Below are 21,130 nucleotides of genomic sequence, written 5' to 3' on the forward strand. Positions count from 1 at the left end.
TGTCAGAGGTAGAGGGAACAAGGAGAAGCGGGAGACCAAATTGGGGGTGGAAGTATGGAGTGAAAAAGATTTTGAGCGATTGGGGCCTGAACATGCAGAAGGGTGAGAGGCGTGCAAGGAAAAGAGTGAATTACAATGATGTGGTATAACGGGGTCGACGTGCTGAACCAGGGCATGTGAAACGTCTGGGGTAAACCATGGAAAGGTCCGTGGGGCCTGGGTGTGGACAGGAAGCTGTGGTTTCAGTTTCGGCGCCACCTCCCTGAGGTGGCGATGCTGTTTCCTGCTGGGTGGGATGGCGCCGTGAATGGATGAAGGCAAGTGAGTCTGATGATACAGCGCTGGTGGCTGATTCATGTGAGAAACTGCAGAAGCTGGTGACTGAGTTTGGTAAAGTGTGTGAAAGAAGAAAGTTAAGAGTAAATGTGAATAAGAGCAAGGTTATTAGGTACAGTAGGGTTGAGGGTCAAGTCAATTGGGAGGTAAGTTTGAATGGAGAAAAACTGGAGGAAGTAAAGTGTTTTAGATATCTGGGAGTGGATCTGGCAGCGGATGGAACCATGGAAGCGGAAGTGGATCATAGGGTGGGGGAGGGGGCGAAAATCCTGGGAGCCTTGAAGAATGTGTGGAAGTCGAGAACATTATCTCGGAAAGCAAAAATGGGTATGTTTGAAGGAATAGTTCCGAGGCGTGGGCTATGGATAGAGTGTGCGCAGGAGGATGGATGTGCTGGAAATGAGATGTTTGAGGACAATGTGTGGTGTGAGGTGGTTTGATCGAGTAAGTAATGTAAGGGTAAGAGAGATGTGTGGAAATAAAAAGAGCGTGGTTGAGAGTGCAGAAGAGGGTGTTTTGAAATGGTTTGGGCACATGGAGAAAATGAGTGAGGAAAGATTGACCAAGAGGATATGTGTCGGAGGTGGAGGGAACGAGGAGAAGTGGGAGACCAAACTGGAGGTGGAAAGATGGAGTGAAAAAGATTTTGAGTGATCGGGGCTGAACATGCAGGAGGGTGAAAGGCGGGCAAGGAATAGATGTGAATTGGATCGATGTGGTATACCGTGGTTGACGTGCTGTCAGTGGATTGATTCAGGGCATGTGAAGCGTCTGGGGTAAACCATGGAAAGCTGTGTGGGGCCTGGATGTGGAAAGGGAGCTGTGGTTTCGGGCATTATTGCATGACAGCTAGAGACTGAGTGTGAACGAATGAGGCCTTTGTTGTCTTTTCCTAGCGCTACCCCGCACACATGAGGGGGGAGGGGGATGGTGTTCCATGTGTGGCGAGGTGGAGATGGGAATGAATAAAGGCAGACAGTGTGAATTATATGCATGGGTATATATGTATGTCTGTGTGTGTATATATATGTGTACATTGAGATGTATAGGTATGTATATTTGCGTGTGTGGACCTGTGTGTATATACATGTGTATGGGGGTGGGTTGGGCCATTTCTTTCGTCTGTTTCCTTGCGCTACCTCGCAAACGCGGGAGACAGCGACAAAGCAAAATAAAAAAAAAAAAAAATATATATATATATATATATATTATCCCTGGGGATAGGGGAGAAAGAATACTTCCCACGTATTCCCTGCGTGTCGTAGAAGGCGACTAAAAGGGAAGGGAGCGGGGGGCTGGAAATCCTCCCCTCTCGTTTTTTTTTTTTTTTTTTTTTTGTTTTTTTTTTTTTTTTTCCAAAAGAAGGAACAGAGAAGGGGGACAGGTGAGAAGATTTCCTCAAAGGCCCAGTCTTCTGTTCTTAACGCTACCTCGCTATCGCGGGAAATGGCGAATAGTATGAAAAAAAAAAAAAAAAAAATATATATATATATATATATATATATATATATATATATATATATATATATATATATGTGTGTGTGTGTGTGTGTGTGTGTGTGTGTGAGTGTGTTGGAAAGGATCACAATTTTGCGCGTGATCAAGATATTCCTACGAGTCCACGGGGAAAATGAAACACAATAAGTTCCCAAGAGCACTTTCGTGTAATAATCACATCATCAGGGGAGACACAAGAGAGAAATATAAGTGTTTCACTTTCCCCGTGGACTCATAGGAATATATATATATATATATATATATATATATATATATATATATATATATATATATATATATATGAGTTTGAATGGAGAAAAACTGGAGGAAGTGAAGTGTTTTAGATATATGGGAGTGGATCTGTCAGCGGATGGAACCATGGAAGCGGAAGTGGATCATAGGGTGGGGGAGGGGGCGAAAATTCTGGGAGCCTTGAAAAATGTGTGGAAGTCGAGAACATTATCCCGGAAAGCAAAAATGGGTATGTTTGAAGGAATAGTGGTTCCAACAATGTTGTATGGTTGCGAGGCGTGGGCTATGGATAGAGTTGTGCGCAGGAGGATGGATGTGCTGGAAATGAGATGTTTGAGGACAATGTGTGGTGTGAGGTGGTTTGATCGAGTAAGTAACGTAAGGGTAAGAGAGATGTGTGGAAATAAAAAGAGCGTGGTTGAGAGAGCAGAAGAGGGTGTTTTGAAGTGGTTTGGGCACATGGAGAGAATGAGTGAGGAAAGATTGACCAAGAGGATATATGTGTCGGAGGTGGAGGGAACGAGGAGAAGAGGGAGACCAAATTGGAGGTGGAAAGATGGAGTGAAAAGGATTTTGTGTGATCGGGGCCTGAACATGCAGGAGGGTGAAAGGAGGGCAAGGAATAGAGTGAATTGGAGCGATGTGGTATACAGGGGTTGACGTGCTGTCAGTGGATTGAATCAAGGCATGTGAAGCGTCCGGGGTAAACCATGGAAAGCTGTGTAGGTATGTATATTTGCGTGTGTGGACGTATGTATGTACATGTGTATGGGGGGGGTTGGGCCATTTCTTTCGTCTGTTTCCTTGCGCTACCTCGCAAACGCGGGAGACAGCGACGAGGTATAAAAAAAAAAATATATATATATATATATATATATATATATATATATATATATATATATATATATATGTGTGTGTGTGTGTGTGTGTGTGTGTGTGTAAATCACATGTACACGTGAAACACTAAAACCTCTACGATTTCGACTGTATTTAAAGTCATTTTTATAAATCCACAGTCAATGTGAACAAGTGAGTACACAGAAAACCAGATTACACCACAGATGAGGAAATAAGGAACATTTACTCTGAGAAACATGGAGAGGTTGACCCCAGAACGGTGAAGTGACCCGTCCCTCTACCTAGCAAAGGACGTCAGGCCAGCTGCTGCTTTCTTAATTTTACAGAGTTTCAACAGACATTTCATTAAAACATTATCGAAGTTATGAATTCCTTTAATCACGTTTATGGATCTGTTAACTTTAATCAGAGAGGATTCAAGCATGATCTTTTCCGTACGTGACACAGAAGGGTAAATAATTTTTGAATCCCCTCAATTCACTGGACGTGAATAATCTTCTTTCTCCTGTGATTCCGAGGCTGTGCTCTCAGAATATCTATACTGCTGAATTTTCTCCTCTAAAGAGTTCCCATTTTGGCCTATATACATTTTGTTACAGACTTGTATATTGTATAGTCGTCAAAAGGGTAAATATTTAAAGGAGAGGATTCAACAACATAAATATTCAGTAAGGACAGTCCTGGAATCAAACGCAATATTCAAATATAGATTTAGTCACACAATGAATTGCAGAGCGGTCCTAACTTATCATTGTGTGTCGCTGATGGAAAGGATTCTTGTTGAATTATGTTTTTCTTAGTTAACAGCACCATAAACGTGAATGAAGGAAAGTAAGACTTAGACAAAATCTTAATGAAATTTCTGTTGAAACGTGGCAAGATTAGGAAAGCAGCAGCTGGCCTAACGACCTTTGCCAGGTAGAGGATCGGCTCACTTAACCGTTCTGGTCAACCTCTCCATGTTTCTGTTATCATCTGTTTCTTGTTTCCTCGGCAGTAGTGCACGCTGGTTTGGTATACATTCTCTTGTTCACAGTGACGCTGTATCCTTATAAAATGACTTGAAATACAGTCGTTAGTTTGGAACTTGTGTTTATTTTTTCTAGCAAGTTCTTCTATATATATATATATATATATATATATATATATATATATATATATATATATATATATATATAGTGTTTTAGATACTTGGGAGTGGAGTTGGCAGCGGATGGAACCATGGAAGCGGAAGTGAATCATAGGGTGGGGGAGGGGGCGAAAATTCTGGGAGCCTTGAAGAATGTTTGGAAGTCGAGAACATTATCTCCAAAAGCAAAAATGGGTAGGTTTGAAGGAATAGTGGTTCCAACAATGTTGTATGGTTGCGAGGCGTGGGCTATGGATAGAGTTGTGCGAAGGAGGGTGGATGTGCTGGAAATGAGATGTTTGAGGACAATATGTGGTGTGAGGTGGTTTGATCAAGTAAGTAATAATAGGATAAGAGAGATGTGTGGTAATAAATAGAGCGTGGTTGAGAGAGTGGTTTGGTCACATGGAGAGAATGAGTGAGGAAAGATTGACAAAGAGGATATATGTGTCAGAGGTGGAAGGAACGAGGAGAAGTGGAAGACCAAATTGGAGGTGGAAAGATGGAGTGAAAAAGATTTTGAGTGATCGTGGCCTGAACATGCAGGAGGGTGAAAGGCGTGCAAGGAATAGAGAGAACTGGAACGATGTGGTATACCGGGGTCGACGTGCTGTCAATGGATTGAACCAGGGCATGTGAAGCGTCTGGGGTAAACCATGGAAAGTTCTGTGGGGCCTGGATGTGGAAAGGAAGCTGTGGTTTCGGTGCATCATTACATGACAGCTACAGACTAAGTGTGAACGAATGGGGCCTTTGTTGTCTTTTCCTAGCGCTACCTCGCACACAAGATGGGAGAGGGTGTTGTTATTCCATGTGTGGCGGTGCGGCGATGGGAATGAATAAAGGCAGACAGTATGAATTATGTACATGGGTATATATGTATATGCCTGTGTGTGTATATATATGTATACACTGAGATGAATAGGTATGTATATGTGCCTGTGTGTGGACGTGTATGTATATACATGTGCATGTCGGTGGGTTGGGCCATTCTTTCGTCTGTTTCCTTGCGCTACCTCGATAACGCGGGAGACAGCGACAAAGCAAAATAATAATAATAATAAATATATATATATATATATATATATATATATATATATATATATATATATATATATAAGTCATGGTCACCGTCAGTAGCCATGGACTGGACCACTTCACTACCCCGCCAGTCAATGTCACCATGGGAAACGTCGCTAAATACGGCCAGACTCAGCTATCATGTTTCTCGAAGTTTCATCATCCGCCGAGCCAGAGGTGAACATTACCATCCCCCATGGACACTGTCACCCTCCATGGAGACTGTTACCACCACCCATGGACAGTGTCGCCATCTATGATCTGTGCCAACAATCATGGAGAATATCATCGCCATAACCATGGTCTATGTCACCAACCATAGATAATGTCACTATCCATGGACAGTGTCACCATCCACAGTCTGTCACCACCTATGGACAAAGTCACCATCTATGATTTCACCACTCATGAATCGTTGCCATCCATTATCAGTAACCACTCTTACATCGGTGTCACCATTCCATGGTCCATCCCCATCCGTGTTTGGTGTCATCACCCACGATTACTGTCACCATCCATGATGTCACCATTCATGGCCAGTGTCACTATGATGTTACTGCCCACAGATGGTGTCACTATCAATGACCTGTCACCATAAGAGGGCTTTCACGAGCCACAGACAGTATGTCCACCCTGTGGTCACCATCCATAGACAGCGTCACCAAACGTTAGTGTTAACAACTATGGTCATGCTCACAATCCTAGGTCCATGTGAACAAGCAAGTGTAATCACCCACAGATAGTGTCACCATTCATGGAGTGTCAATACCCGAGACTATATCACTATCCAGAATCAGTATCACCACCCAAGGGATAATATCACTCAGACACTATCACCAACCATGGAAGGTATAATGGTATCATATCCTACTGACACTGTCACCAAGCATTGGACACTGGACAGTCTTGTCACCATTCTGTACCAGTCACTAACACGAATACATGATCTTTTCCGTGTCAATATTCAAATGCGTTAATAAACATCACTTACAATGTAATGAATTTCTGTTCTCAGTATCAACATTATCCTGTAATACCCGGCTAAACTACACGTAATTACAAAGGCTGGGAGAATATGAAATTTCAGCTGCTAATTTTCCTTTTGCTCCAAGGAGAAACAACATAGAAGTTTAAGTGTCTGGTCTAAGTAAATGAACCTACCGTACTGTGCAGCAGATGGGGAGAAAACAGCACCACGATGACAGTAGCAGTGCCACACCCACACACCACGAACAGCTCACAGCGACTGAGCTGCGGATTGGACGGGCCGTCCCTGAGCCAGCCAGCCAACCAGACAACCCTCCAGCCACTACGGCTCCTCTCCTACCACCACCACCACCACCTCCTTCTCTAGTGTTCAACCTCACAAATCCACTTCAAGTAACATCATTTATCAGGGCATTTCCTTCTCATTTTTAAAGAAGCAACAATAGCTTTAACCCACCTGTGTGACAGTTATCTATCTATCTATATATATATATATATGTCTAACTATCCATCTATACTGTTAGGTAAAGCCCTAACTAAAGCTCATTTGTATCTTCTTATTCATTCCTGCTCAGGGCTTTATACTGTGTTGTATCTGTTATAGTCAGATGTACAATGTTCGTGTGCCAGGAACGTTTTCAGTATTTCAAGAATAAAGTGAGTGAAAATACGATATCTAGTTCACACTCTACAGCAAAACGTGTGGTTCCTCAGAAATTGAAGTGTCATATATATATATATATATATATATATATATATATATATATATATATATATATATATATATGTGTGTGTGTGTGTGTGTGTGTGTGTGTGTGTGTGTGTGTGTGTGTGTGTAGGCTTACTTCGTTTCCCGAAAACGTCTTACTTATGGCGATCTACAGTATGAGACAAGCTCATCTGTCCAGTGTATATTGTTACATGTGGTGATCAAGAGTTACTGGTCACATGGCCAGAATTCATATTACAGTACGTAAAGCAAGTTACCACCACAACTTGGTGTTAGCTGTCTCCACTTGGATACATAAACGAATATGTTGTACCTCAAGGTCACTGTGAGGTGTACACATCGGTGATTGGTGGAGAGGACTCACACACACCCCTAAAACAAAGATTCCTGATTGGCTAATTTTTGCCACACCCCCAAGACTCCAAGGCCTCCATTGGACGGTACGCGCCACACAACAGTATTTGCGGTATTCCCCGACCAACTAGACATGAAATATAATTGCATTACTCTCTTTACGACAGTGAATCTACCTATACATGAAATATACCTGCATTACTCTCTTTACGACAGAGAATCTATAGTCAAAAATCAATACAGTACTCGCAACTTGACTTCAAAAGCCGTAAAAAGAAAACGGAGAACGATATGACAGAGATTAAGCTATGACGCAGGTGTCTCGGACTGTTCTGCGACCCTCCTTTATTGTTAGCGATATTGATTAGTTGGAATATTCAATTAATTACCATATTACTCCATATAAGGTATTCTGAGATTCTGGATACGATGGAAATATAAGAAATGACATTAAATATCACCGTGTGTCCCTGTAAACGCGGACTACCTAATCATGAACTAAACATTTTGACAACTTTCGTCTTTCCCACACTCAGGAGTGAATGATATTCCTCCCTATCCACCACATATCAAGAACGTAAGGGTACAGAAAAGGTGTGTAAAATCAAAATCCATCATCAACGTTCTTACAGCATCAACCACGAGGCGCTAAACGTCACAGAGATTCTCTCAAACCATGACTCGGACCTCACCCACCCTTGCCACAGCCACCTCCCACCACTAGAGATTTTTCGTCCCTGAGTTGCGGGTCGATACCACAAAAGCACAAAGCCCACCCGTGCTCGTACACACTGGAAAACATTAGTTTTGCCACGAACAAGCGGCTGGTTTATGGCGTCCTCACTCATCTGTGAAAATACTGGGAGAAAATTACTATTTTATTTTTGTTGTTAGACCTCATTGGGTACAAACTTGTAAGATACTGTGAAGTTGCTTCATTACATAAGTATATAGTCTTCTAGTACTGTACAGTCATCTACTGGACTAAAACAGTAGACAATCTCTCAATGTCAGGTACCTTCTTATTGCCAATACAATGTGCCATGTCTTGCACGGTCTGTTTGAACCTATTCATTAACGATTCGATTTTTCCACAAACTTTTACAAGATCTTCTAGTGTGTCCATTTCTTTCACCACAAACTATGTAATTCACATGATTAACCTCTCCGTATAGGACAAAGCGCCAAGAGGACCTACAGCCTAGCATGATTAACCTCTCCGTATAAGACAAAGCGCCAAGAGAACCTACAGCCTAGCCCGAACTAGAAGTGACAACATCCTTATAATCTTTTGCTTTTGTTACTATCTCCTCTCACGTTCTACTTGATACATTTTACTGCGATGGTAAGTCAACTGACTAGTTCTTATATGGGTTCCTTTATCCGCTTTAAACACACGGTAGTTCTCTCCCGAGTACGATTTTGAGACAAGTTGCCAGACATCCTGGCACTGCCTAGGGTCATACACACAGTGAGGACGTGTATGCAAGCTATTTCGACCGATGGTTCCAAAATGACGTGGTCGGCCTCAAATGACCTTGGCAGTCAATAGCCCTAAAGCCGAAAGGGCCAAGCAATCATGACTGCGCTCAACTGCCTCTTTCCCTAGTGCAAGTCCGTCTCAAAATTCTCCTCCTCTCGGAGACCTATGTGAGGTGAACCCACGACAGTTTGACTCGATTCCCTTTACCCGTAATGCAGGAATATCTGGATCTGGCTTCAAATACACGAGTAATTAAGGCAAGCAGTGAGGGCAATTTACCAGAGATAAATGAATTATATGAGCCTGTAGTTTCTAGAAGCCCAAGAGTAACGAGTATTGCGTACAATTCAATTTGCAGGGTAATGCCTCACTGCGTATTATAACATCCTCGTATAATCTATTCTCATTAATCTAGGTTCAAATACCAGCACCCTCTAGGTCGTAGAGTTATGAAAAAGTTCAATAAAGGTACTGTTACTATAATGTTTTCTGTCGGGAGATTCTGTACATAACTGATAGCAATGGCTTTAGCAATCATGAGGGTGAAAATTGTAAGTACTTAGTTTCCTGAATCAGAAGGTTGGTGATATCAGAGGGATTTATCTGCCATATATGCGAACTGTGCCTTGATTTCCTTAATTCTATACAACTGATGAACTCAATACATCATGAAGCGAGTGGCTGTTAATTGAATCTATTTAGATTCAGTCGGTTCATGGGAGTGTTTCCTATGTCAGATGAGACTGGAACAGACAGATGAATGTCTTAATAAAGGCCATCTCATTAACACTATATATATATATATATATATATATATATATATATATATATATATATATATATATATATATGGGTGGTGTTTTTGTCCCGCCTGGCCCCCATGATGTGCTATTTGGAAAGATGTGGTACAACTATGTTCACTCTGGCCATGTGTAAACCAAGTGATGTCAGGTATGATGTGTGTATCTGTGTTGCAGTCTACCGAGCACCATCCTCTTCAGGCATGGGTACAATACTACAACTGATGCATGAAGATGGTTACCTACCTATATCATAACTCACAGTTTTAACAATGGATTAACTGGTACAAGTCTAATGATGTTACGTGTTACCATAATATGGTCTTTCGTGGCGTATATAGTGTGTTACTGACCGCGACACGTTCACGGGCCGACAAAGGTCGAGCACAAACATTCGAATCCTGCTTGATACACTCTACCCAGCTGTTCACGCCACCCTCAGGGGTGGATAGATGAAAATAGTACCTGGCTCAAGCTAATATATATATATATATATATATATATATATATATATATATATATATATATATTCATTATACCTAGTCGCTGTCTCCCGCGTTAGCGAGGTAGCGCAAGGAAACAGACGAAAGAATAGCCCAACACACCCACATACACATGTATATACAGAAACGCCCACACACGCACATATGCTTACCTATACATTTCAACGTATACATACATATACATACACAGACATATACATATAAACACGTGTACATATTCATGCTTGCTGCCTTCATCCATTCTCATCGCCACCCCGCCCCACATGAAATGTCACCCCCCTTCCTCGCCGCGCGAGCGAGGTAGCGCTAGGAAAAGACAAGGCCACATTCGTTCACAGTCAGTCTCCAGCTGTCATGCGTAATGCACCGAAACCACAGCTCCCTTTCCACATCCAAGCCCCACAAAACTTTCCATGGTTTACCCCAGACGCTTCACATGCCCTGGTTCAATCCGCTGGCAACATGTCGGCCCCGGTATACCACATCGTTCCAATTCACTCTATTCCTTGCACGCCTTTCACCCTCCTGCATGTACAGGCCCCGATCACTCAAAATCTTTTCCACTCCATCCTTCCACCTCCCATTTGGTCTCCTACTTCTCGTTCCCTCCGCCTCTGATACATATATCCCCTTTGTCAATCTTTCCTCACTCATTCTCTCCATGTGACCAAACCATTTCAAAACACCCTCTTCTGCTCTCTCAACCATACTCTTTTTATTACCACACATCTCTATTACCCTTTCATTACTTACTCGATCAAACCACCTAACACCACATACTGTCCTCAAACATTTCATTTCCAGCACATCCACCCTCCTCTGCACAACCCTATCTATAGCCCATGCCTCGCAACCATACAACATTGTTGGAACCACTATTCCTTCAAACACCCATTTTTGCTCTCCGAGATAACGTTCTCGCTTTCCACACATTCTTCAACGCTCCCAGAACCTCCCCCCACCCTGTGACTCACTTCCGCTTCCATGGTTCCATTCACTGTTAAATCCACTCCCAGATATCTAAAACGCTTCACTTCCTCCAGTTTTTCTCCATTACAACATACCTCCCAATTAACTTGTCCCTTAACCCAAATGAATCTAACAACCTTCCTCTTATTCACATTTACTTTCAGCTTTCTTCTTTCACACACTTTACCAAACTCAAGTCACCAACTTCTGCAGTTTCCCACCCCAATCAGCCACCAGCGATGTATCATCAATGAACAACAACTGACTCACTTCCCAAGCCCTCTCATCCACAACAGACTGCATACTTGCCCCTCTCTCCAAAACTCTTGCATTCACCTCCCTAACCACCCCATCCGTAAACAAATTAAACAACCATGAAGACATTACCCATCCCTGCCGCAAACCGACATTCACTGGGAACCAGTGACTTTCCTCTCTTCCTACTCGTACACATGCCTTACATCCTTGATGAAAAAAAACATTTAACTGCTTCCAGCAACTTACCTCCCACACCATATACTCTTAATACCTTCCACAGAGCATCTCTCTCTCTCTCTCTCTCTCTCTCTATATATATATATATATATATATATATATATATATATATATATATATATATATATATATATATATATATATATATATTCTTTTCTTTCATACTATTCGCTATTTCTCGCGTTAGCGAGGTAGCGATATATATATATATATATATATATATATATATATATATATATATATATATATATATATATATATATATATATATATATATAAGTAGGAGAGATGGCCAGAGAGCGTTATTGGATTACGTGTTAATTGATAGGCGCGCGAAAGAGAGACTTTTGGATCGTAATAAGCTCAGGTGCAACTGGAGGGATGTCTGATCATTATCTTGTGGAGGCGAAGGTGAAGATTTGTAGAGGTTTTCAGAAAAGAAAAGAGAATGTTGGGGTGAAGAGGGTGGTGAGAGTAAGTGAGCTTGGGAAGGAGACTTGTGTCAGGAAGTACCAGGAGAGACTGAGTACAGAATGGAAAAAGGTGAGAACAAAGGACGTAAGGGGAGTGGGGGAGGAATGGGATGTATTTAGGGAAGCAGTGATGGCTTGCGCAAAAGATGCTTGTGGCATGAGAAGGGTGAGAGGTGGGCAGATTAGAAAGGGTAGTGAGTGGTGGGATGAAGAAGTAAGATTATTAGTGAAAGAGAAGAGAGAGGCATTTGGACGATTTTTGCAAGGAAATAAAGCAAATGAGTGGGAGATGTATAAAAGAAAGGCAGGAGGTCAAGAGAAAGGTGCAAGAGGTGAAAAAGAGGGCAAATGAGAGTTGGGGTGAGAGAGTATCATTAAATTTTAGGGAGAATAAAAAGATGTTTTGGAAGGAGGTAAATAAAGTGCGTAAGACAGGGGAACAAATGGGAACTTCAGTGAAGGACGCTAATGGGGAGGTGATAACAAGTAGTGGTGATGTGAGAAGGAGGTGAAGTGAGTATTTTGAAGGTTTTTTGAATGTGTTTAATGATAGAGTGGCAGATATAGGGTGTTTTGGTCGAGGTGGTGTGCAAAGTGAGAGGGTTAGGGAAAATGATTTGGTAAACAGAGAAGAGGTAGTAAAAGCTTTGCGGAAGATGAAAGCCGGCAAGGCAGCGGGTTTGGATGGTATTGCAGTGGAATTTATTAAAAAAGGGGGTGACTGTATTGTTGACTGGTTGGTAAGGTTATTTAATGTATGTATGATTCATGGTGAGGTGCCTGAGGATTGGCGGAATGCTTGCATAGTGCCATTGTACAAAGGCAAAGGGGATAAGAGTGAGTGCTCAAATTACAGAGGTATAACTTTGTTGAGTACTCCTGGTAAATTATATGGGAGGGTATTGATTGAGAGGGTGAAGGCATGTACAGAGCATCAGATTGGGGAAGAGCAGTGTGGTTTCAGAAGTGGTAGAGGATGTGTGGATCAGGTGTTTGCTTTGAAGAATGTATGTGAGAAATACTTAGAAAAGCAAATGGATTTGTACGTAGCATTTATGGATCTGGAGAAGGCATATGATAAGAGTTGATAGAGATGCTCTGTGGAAGGTATTAAGAATATATGGTGTGGGAGGCAAGTTGTTAGAAGCAGTGAAAAGTTTTTATCGAGGTGTAAGGCATGTGTACGTGTAGGAAGAGAGGAAAGTGATTGGTTCTCAGTGAATGTAGGTTTGCGGCAGGGGTGTGTGATGTCTCCATGGTTGTTTAATTTGTTTATGGATGGGGTTGTTAGGGAGATGAATGCAAGAGTTTTGGAAAGAGGGCAAGTATGCAGTCTGTTGTGGATGAGAGAGCTTGGGAAGTGAGTCAGTTGTTGTTCGCTGATGATACAGCGCTGGTGGCTGACTCATGTGAGAAACTGCAGAAGCTGGTGACTGAGTTTGGTAAAGTGTGTGAAAGAAGAAAGTTGAGAGTAAATGTGAATAAGAGCAAGGTCATTAGGTACAGTAGGGTTGAGGGTCAAGTCAACTGGGAGGTAAGTTTAAATGGAGAAAAACTGGAGGAAGTGAAGTGTTTTAGATATCTGGGAGTGTATTTGGCAGCGGATGGAACCATGGAAGCGGAAGTGAATCATAGGGTGGGTTCCAACAATGCTGTATGGTTGCGAGGCTTGGGCTATGGATAGAGTGGTGCGCAGGAGGGTGGACGTGCTGGAAATGAGATGTTTGAGGACAATATGTGGTGTGAGGTGAATTGATCGAGTAAGTAATATAAGGGTAAGAGAGATGTGTGGTAATAAAAAGAGTGTGGTTGAGAGAGCAGAAGAGGGTGTTTTGAAATGTTTTGGTCACATGGAGAGAATGAGTGAGGAAAGATTGACCAAGAGGATATCTGTCAGAGGTGGAGGGAACGAGGAGAAGTGGAAGACCAAATTGGAGGTGGAAAGATGGAGTGAAAAGGATTTTGAGTGATCGGGACCTGAACATGCAGGAGAGTGAAAGGCGTGCAAGGAATAGAGTGAACTGGAACGATGTGGTATACCGGGGTCGACGTGCTGTCAATGGATTCAACCAGGGCATGTGAAGCGTCTGGGGTAAACCATGGAAAGTTCTGTGAGGCCTGGATGTGGAAAGGGAGCTGTGGTTTCGGTGCATTATTACATGACAGCTAGAGTCTGAGTGTGAGCGAATGGGGCCTCTGTTGTAGTTTCCTAAGACTACCTCGCACACATGAGGAGGGAGGGGGTTGTTATTCCATGTGTGGCGAGGTGGCGATGGGAATAAATAAAGGCAGACAGTATGAATTATGTACAAGTGTATATATGTATATGCCTGTGTGTGTGTATATATATATGTATATATTGAGATGTATAGGTATGTATATTTGCGTGTGTGGACGTGTATGTGGGCGGGATGGGCCATTCTTTCGTCTGTTTCCTTGTGCTACCTCGCTAACGCGGGAGACAGCGACAAAGCAAAATATATATATATATATATATATATATATATATATATATATATATATATATATATATATATATACACACACACATACACACACACACACATATCGTTAATTAGATGACGTCGTTCATTGCCTCAGCTGGCCGTCCCGTCTCAGCTGACTTAAAAATTATGCACTCAGGCTCTAGCCTGTTTGCATCGTTCCCGTGGTAATGGCGTCATCAAGGTCATGCTTCAGTGTAAGGGACATCAGAGTATAAACATCGCTTGTTCATCAGAAACTGGACAAAATCATATCCTCAGATTTTCTATGTAAAATCTCTCTAGTCTTGGATGGTAACATGTTATAGCTTGAAATATAACCCCATCCTACCGCTCTGAACATGGATTAACATAGTGAACTGCCATGACAGTGTTTGTATCAACACTCTCCTTCACTGAAGGGGAGACACACAGTGCCCTTGTTATAAATAACTTCACAGTCTTTACTGAACATAGTTTCTCAATATTCAGCGTTTGACTGTGGTGATTTGAAATTATTATTACTACTACTGCTACTATCATTATTATTATTATTATCATTATTCCTATTTTTCATACATATTCGCCATTTCCCGCGTTAGCGAGGTAGCGCTACGAACAGAGGACTGAGCTTTAGAGGGAATATCCTTATCAGGCCCCCTTCTCTGTTCCTTCTTTTGGAAAATTAAAAACGAGAGGGGAGGATTTCCAGCCCCCCGCTCCCTCCCCTTTTAGTCGCCTTCTACGACACGTAGGGAATACGTGGGAAGTGTACAGAATTAACTACACTCAAAAGCTGGAAAAATAAAGGAAAACTCACATACTATAAACAGCGGAAGATCGCGATATTAAACAGTTTCAACATATAAACAGAGATGGCAGTCTATTGATCACTGACAATGTTGCAATGGTGTTAGGACGAGGATGTTTTTGTTATCGGATTGGTCGGGCACGGATGGATTCGATGCGTGTTTCGTACACAACTGCAACCCGGGGACGACAGATCTCTGGTGGAGGAGAATGGTTGGTGGGGGGTGGACGCCGTATCCTCTCCCTGGAGTATTGGATGAGCTCCAGCCCATTGGTGGGAGTGAGGTGAGGTGGACGTACGTGCGTCTGTTTTATTACCTGTTTGTACCGTCTGTGCAATTACCTTTTTCTGTACAGTAAGGGTAGTGTGTGTGTGTGTGTGTGTGTGTGTGTGTGTGTGTGTGTGTGTGTGTGTGCGGTATGTGTGTGTGTGTGTGTGTGTGTGTGTGTGTGTGTGTGTGTGTGTGTGTGCGGTGTGTGTGTGTGTGTGTGTGTGTGTGTGTGTGTGTGTGTTCCAACATCCTCATTAAAACCACAAGAAGCTATGCAAGGCTGGACTGCACTGCCTCAGGCAGAACCTCCGCCTTCAGTCGTCGGGGTCCAAGGACGCCCCCCCCCCTCCCAGATATCACCCTCTCCCGTGCCACGCGCACTGCTCTAGCACACACACACACACACACGGGACCAGCCTAGCACCTCTCGCCCAAGTTACTATGGCAACAGTGGCTTGGACCTTCTTGACCCGCCCTCATAACGTACCCGGCAGTGACCCAGACCTGGTGCATCATAAATACACACAACACACCAACATGTTAGGACGAGGTGTGAGAGGAATGTATTTTCAAGTGTCGTTCACCAGGAGGGCAATTGCAACGTGTGTGTGTGTGTGTGTGTGTGTTGAAACACAGGCAGGTCTTTCCACAATAACACAGTAGCATCATTAATGCACCTCCAGAACAATGGGAACAGCATATACAGAACAGTTCCTGGCCAGCTTTGTACTAAGACATGAAAACGGGTTGTTTACCCTGACAGTTATGGCAGCCACTGGATATCTACAGATCAGCACGTAATCTACCGCTGTGACGTCACATTCGCCCACCAACGGGGTCCACTTCTGGGCTCTGACGTCACACAACACAAAAAACCCGCCGCACACTATCAGCTGGGACAAGAAGTAGTACGTGGAGGAGGAAACTGCGTATTACATGTGGGGATGGAGTTCTTGTCGCCGTGGTGACGTGCGTGTACACATCACGATGATGTACACTGATGTACGGAATGTCAGTTACGGTTGTGAAGACTTTCCCAGGTCGAGAATGAAATATGAGGCAAACACATGTACAGCTGAAGTATGTACATGTGACTTTAGATGGGGCAGTCAGGTGCACACGTGATCTGCATGAGGTACGCAGGTGTGTAGAGTGAAGGATGCAGTCTCTCTGGGGGTTAGACAGTTGTGGAGACAAGTTCCGTTAGCGAAACTATAAGGCAAGATTATAGCAAGCAATTGCACGGCAGACGTGACTGGAACCATGTGACGTAAAGCGCTGTGATATATATATATATATATATATATATATATATATATATATATATATATATATATATATATATATTATTTTTTTATTTATTTATTTTGCTTTGTCGCTGTCTCCCGCGTTTGCGAGGTAGCGCAAGGAAACAGACGAAAGAAATGGCCCAACCCACCCCTATACACAATGTATATACATACACGTCCACACACGCAAATATACATACCTATACATCTCAATGTACACATATATATAAACACACAGACACATACATATATACCCATGCACACAATTCACACTGTCTGCCTTTATTCATTCCCATCGCCACCTCGCCACACATGGAATACCATCCCCCTCCCCCCTCATGTGTGCGAGGTAGCACTAGGAAAAGACTACAAAGGCCCCATTCGTTCACCCTCAGTCTCTAGCTGTCATGCAATAATGCCCGAAACCACAGCTCCCTTTCCACATCCAGGCCCCACACAACTTTCCATGGTTTACCCCAAACGCTTCACATGCCCTGATTCAATCCACTGACAGCACGTCAATCCCGGTATACCACATCGATCCAATTAACTCTATATATATAATATATATATATATATAATATATATATATATATATATATATATATATATATATATTTTATAACAAGTAGTGGTGATGTGAGAAGGAGGTGAAGTGAGTATTTTGAAGGTTTTTTGAATGTGTTTGATGATAGAGTGGCAGATATAGGGTGTTTTGGTCGAGGTGGTGTGCAAAGTGAGAGGGTTAGGGAAAATGATTTGGTAAACAGAGAAGAGGTAGTAAAAGCTTTGCGGAAGATGAAAGCCGGCAAGGCAGCGGGTTTGGATGGTATTGCAGTGGAATTTATTAAAAAAGGGGGTGACTGTATTGTTGACTGGTTGGTAAGGTTATTTAATGTATGTATGATTCATGGTGAGGTGCCTGAGGATTGGCGGAATGCTTGCATAGTGCCATTGTACAAAGGCAAAGGGGATAAGAGTGAGTGCTCAAATTACAGAGGTATAACTTTGTTGAGTACTCCTGGTAAATTATATGGGAGGGTATTGATTGAGAGGGTGAAGGCATGTACAGAGCATCAGATTGGGGAAGAGCAGTGTGGTTTCAGAAGTGGTAGAGGATGTGTGGATCAGGTGTTTGCTTTGAAGAATGTATGTGAGAAATACTTAGAAAAGCAAATGGATTTGTACGTAGCATTTATGGATCTGGAGAAGGCATATGATAAGAGTTGATAGAGATGCTCTGTGGAAGGTATTAAGAATATATGGTGTGGGAGGCAAGTTGTTAGAAGCAGTGAAAAGTTTTTATCGAGGTGTAAGGCATGTGTACGTGTAGGAAGAGAGGAAAGTGATTGGTTCTCAGTGAATGTAGGTTTGCGGCAGGGGTGTGTGATGTCTCCATGGTTGTTTAATTTGTTTATGGATGGGGTTGTTAGGGAGATGAATGCAAGAGTTTTGGAAAGAAGGGCAAGTATGCAGTCTGTTGTGGATGAGAGAGCTTGGGAAGTGAGTCAGTTGTTGTTCGCTGATGATACAGCGCTGGTGGCTGACTCATGTGAGAAACTGCAGAAGCTGGTGACTGAGTTTGGTAAAGTGTGTGAAAGAAGAAAGTTGAGAGTAAATGTGAATAAGAGCAAGGTCATTAGGTACAGTAGGGTTGAGGGTCAAGTCAATTGGGAGGTAAGTTTAAATGGAGAAAAACTGGAGGAAGTGAAGTGTTTTAGATATCTGGGAGTGGATCTGGCAGCGGATGGAACCATGGAAGCGGAAGTGAATCATAGGGTGGGTTCCAACAATGCTGTATGGTTGCGAGGCTTGGGCTATGGATAGAGTGGTGCGCAGGAGGGTGGACGTGCTGGAAATGAGATGTTTGAGGACAATATGTGGTGTGAGGTGAATTGATCGAGTAAGTAATATAAGGGTAAGAGAGATGTGTGGTAATAAAAAGAGTGTGGTTGAGAGAGCAGAAGAGGGTGTTTTGAAATGTTTTGGTCACATGGAGAGAATGAGTGAGGAAAGATTGACCAAGAGGATATCTGTCAGAGGTGGAGGGAACGAGGAGAAGTGGAAGACCAAATTGGAGGTGGAAAGATGGAGTGAAAAGGATTTTGAGTGATCGGGACCTGAACATGCAGGAGAGTGAAAGGCGTGCAAGGAATAGAGTGAACTGGAACGATGTGGTATACCGGGGTCGACGTGCTGTCAATGGATTCAACCAGGGCATGTGAAGCGTCTGGGGTAAACCATGGAAAGTTCTGTGAGGCCTGGATGTGGAAAGGGAGCTGTGGTTTCGGTGCATTATTACATGACAGCTAGAGTATGAGTGTGAGCGAATGGGGCCTCTGTTGTAGTTTCCTAAGACTACCTCGCACACATGAGGAGGGAGGGGGTTGTTATTCCATGTGTGGCGAGGTGGCGATGGGAATAAATAAAGGCAGACAGTATGAATTATGTACAAGTGTATATATGTATATGCCTGTGTGTGTGTATATATATATGTATATATTGAGATGTATAGGTATGTATATTTGCGTGTGTGGACGTGTATGTATATACATGTGTATGTGGGCGGGATGGGCCATTCTTTCGTCTGTTTCCTTGTGCTACCTCGCTAACGCGGGAGACAGCGACAAAGCAAAATATATATATATATATATATATATATATATATATATATATATATATATATATATATATATATATATATATATATATATATGTATATATGCAAGAGTCCTGGAAAGAGGGGCAAGTATGAAGTCTGTTGGGGATGAGAGAGCTTGGGAAGTGAGTCAGTTGTTGTTCGCTGATGATACAGCGCTGGTGGCTGATTCATGTGAGAAACTGCAGAAGCTGGTGACTGAGTTTGGTAAAGTGTGTGGAAGAAGAAAGTTAAGAGTAAATGTGAATAAGAGCAAGGTTATTAGGTACAGTAGGGTTGAGGGTCAAGTCAATTGGGAGGTGAGTTTGAATGGAGAAAAACTGGAGGAAGTGAAGTGTTTTAGATATCTGGGAGTGGATCTGTCAGCGGATGGAACCATGGAAGCGGAAGTGGATCATAGGGTGGGGGAGGGGGCGAAAATTTTGGGAGCCTTGAAAAATGTGTGGAAGTCGAGAACATTATCTCGGAAAGCAAAAATGGGTATGTTTGAAGGAATAGTGGTTCCAACAATGTTGTATGGTTGCGAGGCGTGGGCTATGGATAGAGTTGTGCGCAGGAGGATGGATGTGCTGGAAATGAGATGTTTGAGGACAATGTGTGGTGTGAGGTGGTTTGATCGAGTAAGTAACGTAAGGGTAAGAGAGATGTGTGGAAATAAAAAGAGCGTGGTTGAGAGAGCAGAAGAGGGTGTTTTGAAATGGTTTGGGCACATGGAGAGAATGAGTGAGGAAAGATTGACCAAGAGGATATATGTGTCGGAGGTGGAGGGAACGAGGAGAAGAGGGAGACCAAATTGGAGGTGGAAAGATGGAGTGAAAAAGATTTTGTGTGATCGGGGCCTGAACATGCAGGAGGGTGAAAGGAGGGCAAGGAATAGAGTGAATTGGAGCGATGTGGTATACAGGGTTTGACGTGCTGTCAGTGGATTGAATCAAGGCATGTGAAGCGTCTGGGGTAAACCATGGAAAGCTGTGTAGGTATGTATATTTGCGTGTGTGGACGTGTGTATGTACATGTGTATGGGGGGGGGGGTTGGGCCATTTCTTTCGTCTGTTTCCTTGCGCTACCTCGCAAACGCGGGAGACAGCGACAGTATAAAAAAAAAAAAAAAAAAAAAAAAAAAAAATATATACACACACACACACACACACACACACACATATATCGTTAATTAGATGACGTCGATCATTGCCTCAGCTGGCCGTCCCATCTCAGCTGACTTAAAAATAATGCACTCAGGCTCTAGCCTGTTTGCATCGTTCCCGTGGTAATGGCGTCATCAAGGTCATGCTTCAGTGTAAGGGACATCAGAGTATAATAAACATCGCTTGTTCATCATAAACTGGACAAAATCATATCCTCAGATTTTCTATGTAAAATCTCTCTAGTCTTGGATGGTAACATGTTATAGCTTGAAATATAACCCCATCCTACCGCTCTGAACATGGATTAACATAGTGAACTGCCATGACAGTGTTTGTATCAACACTCTCCTTCACTGAAGGGGAGACACACAGTGCCCTTGTTATAAATAACTTCACAGTCTTTACTGAACATAGTTTCTCAATATTCAGCGTTTGACTGTGGTGATTTGAAATTATTATTACTACTACTGCTACTATTATTATTATTATTATTATTATTATCATTATTCCTATTTTTCATACATAT

At 42.6% G+C, this 21,130-nt stretch overlaps 1 protein-coding gene across 2 annotated transcripts in view; it reads right to left on the reverse strand.

The window, feature by feature from the left end:
• The window catches only part of PCB (Pyruvate carboxylase), a 437,613-nt gene that overhangs the window by 349,222 nt on the left and 67,261 nt on the right, over positions 1-21,130 (reverse strand). Inside the window, exon 1 of one of the 2 annotated variants that reach the window (XM_071669754.1) lies at positions 6,314-6,448. The exons of the other annotated variant lie outside the window; for it this stretch is intronic. The gene's annotated coding sequence lies outside the window, so the exon portion shown is untranslated. Of the gene's footprint in view, positions 1-6,313; positions 6,449-21,130 lie in introns of those variants that run through there. 2 annotated transcript variants of the gene reach the window in all.

This window comes from Panulirus ornatus, chromosome 14, assembly GCF_036320965.1.
Source record: "Panulirus ornatus isolate Po-2019 chromosome 14, ASM3632096v1, whole genome shotgun sequence".
Taxonomy (NCBI): domain Eukaryota; kingdom Metazoa; phylum Arthropoda; class Malacostraca; order Decapoda; family Palinuridae; genus Panulirus; species Panulirus ornatus.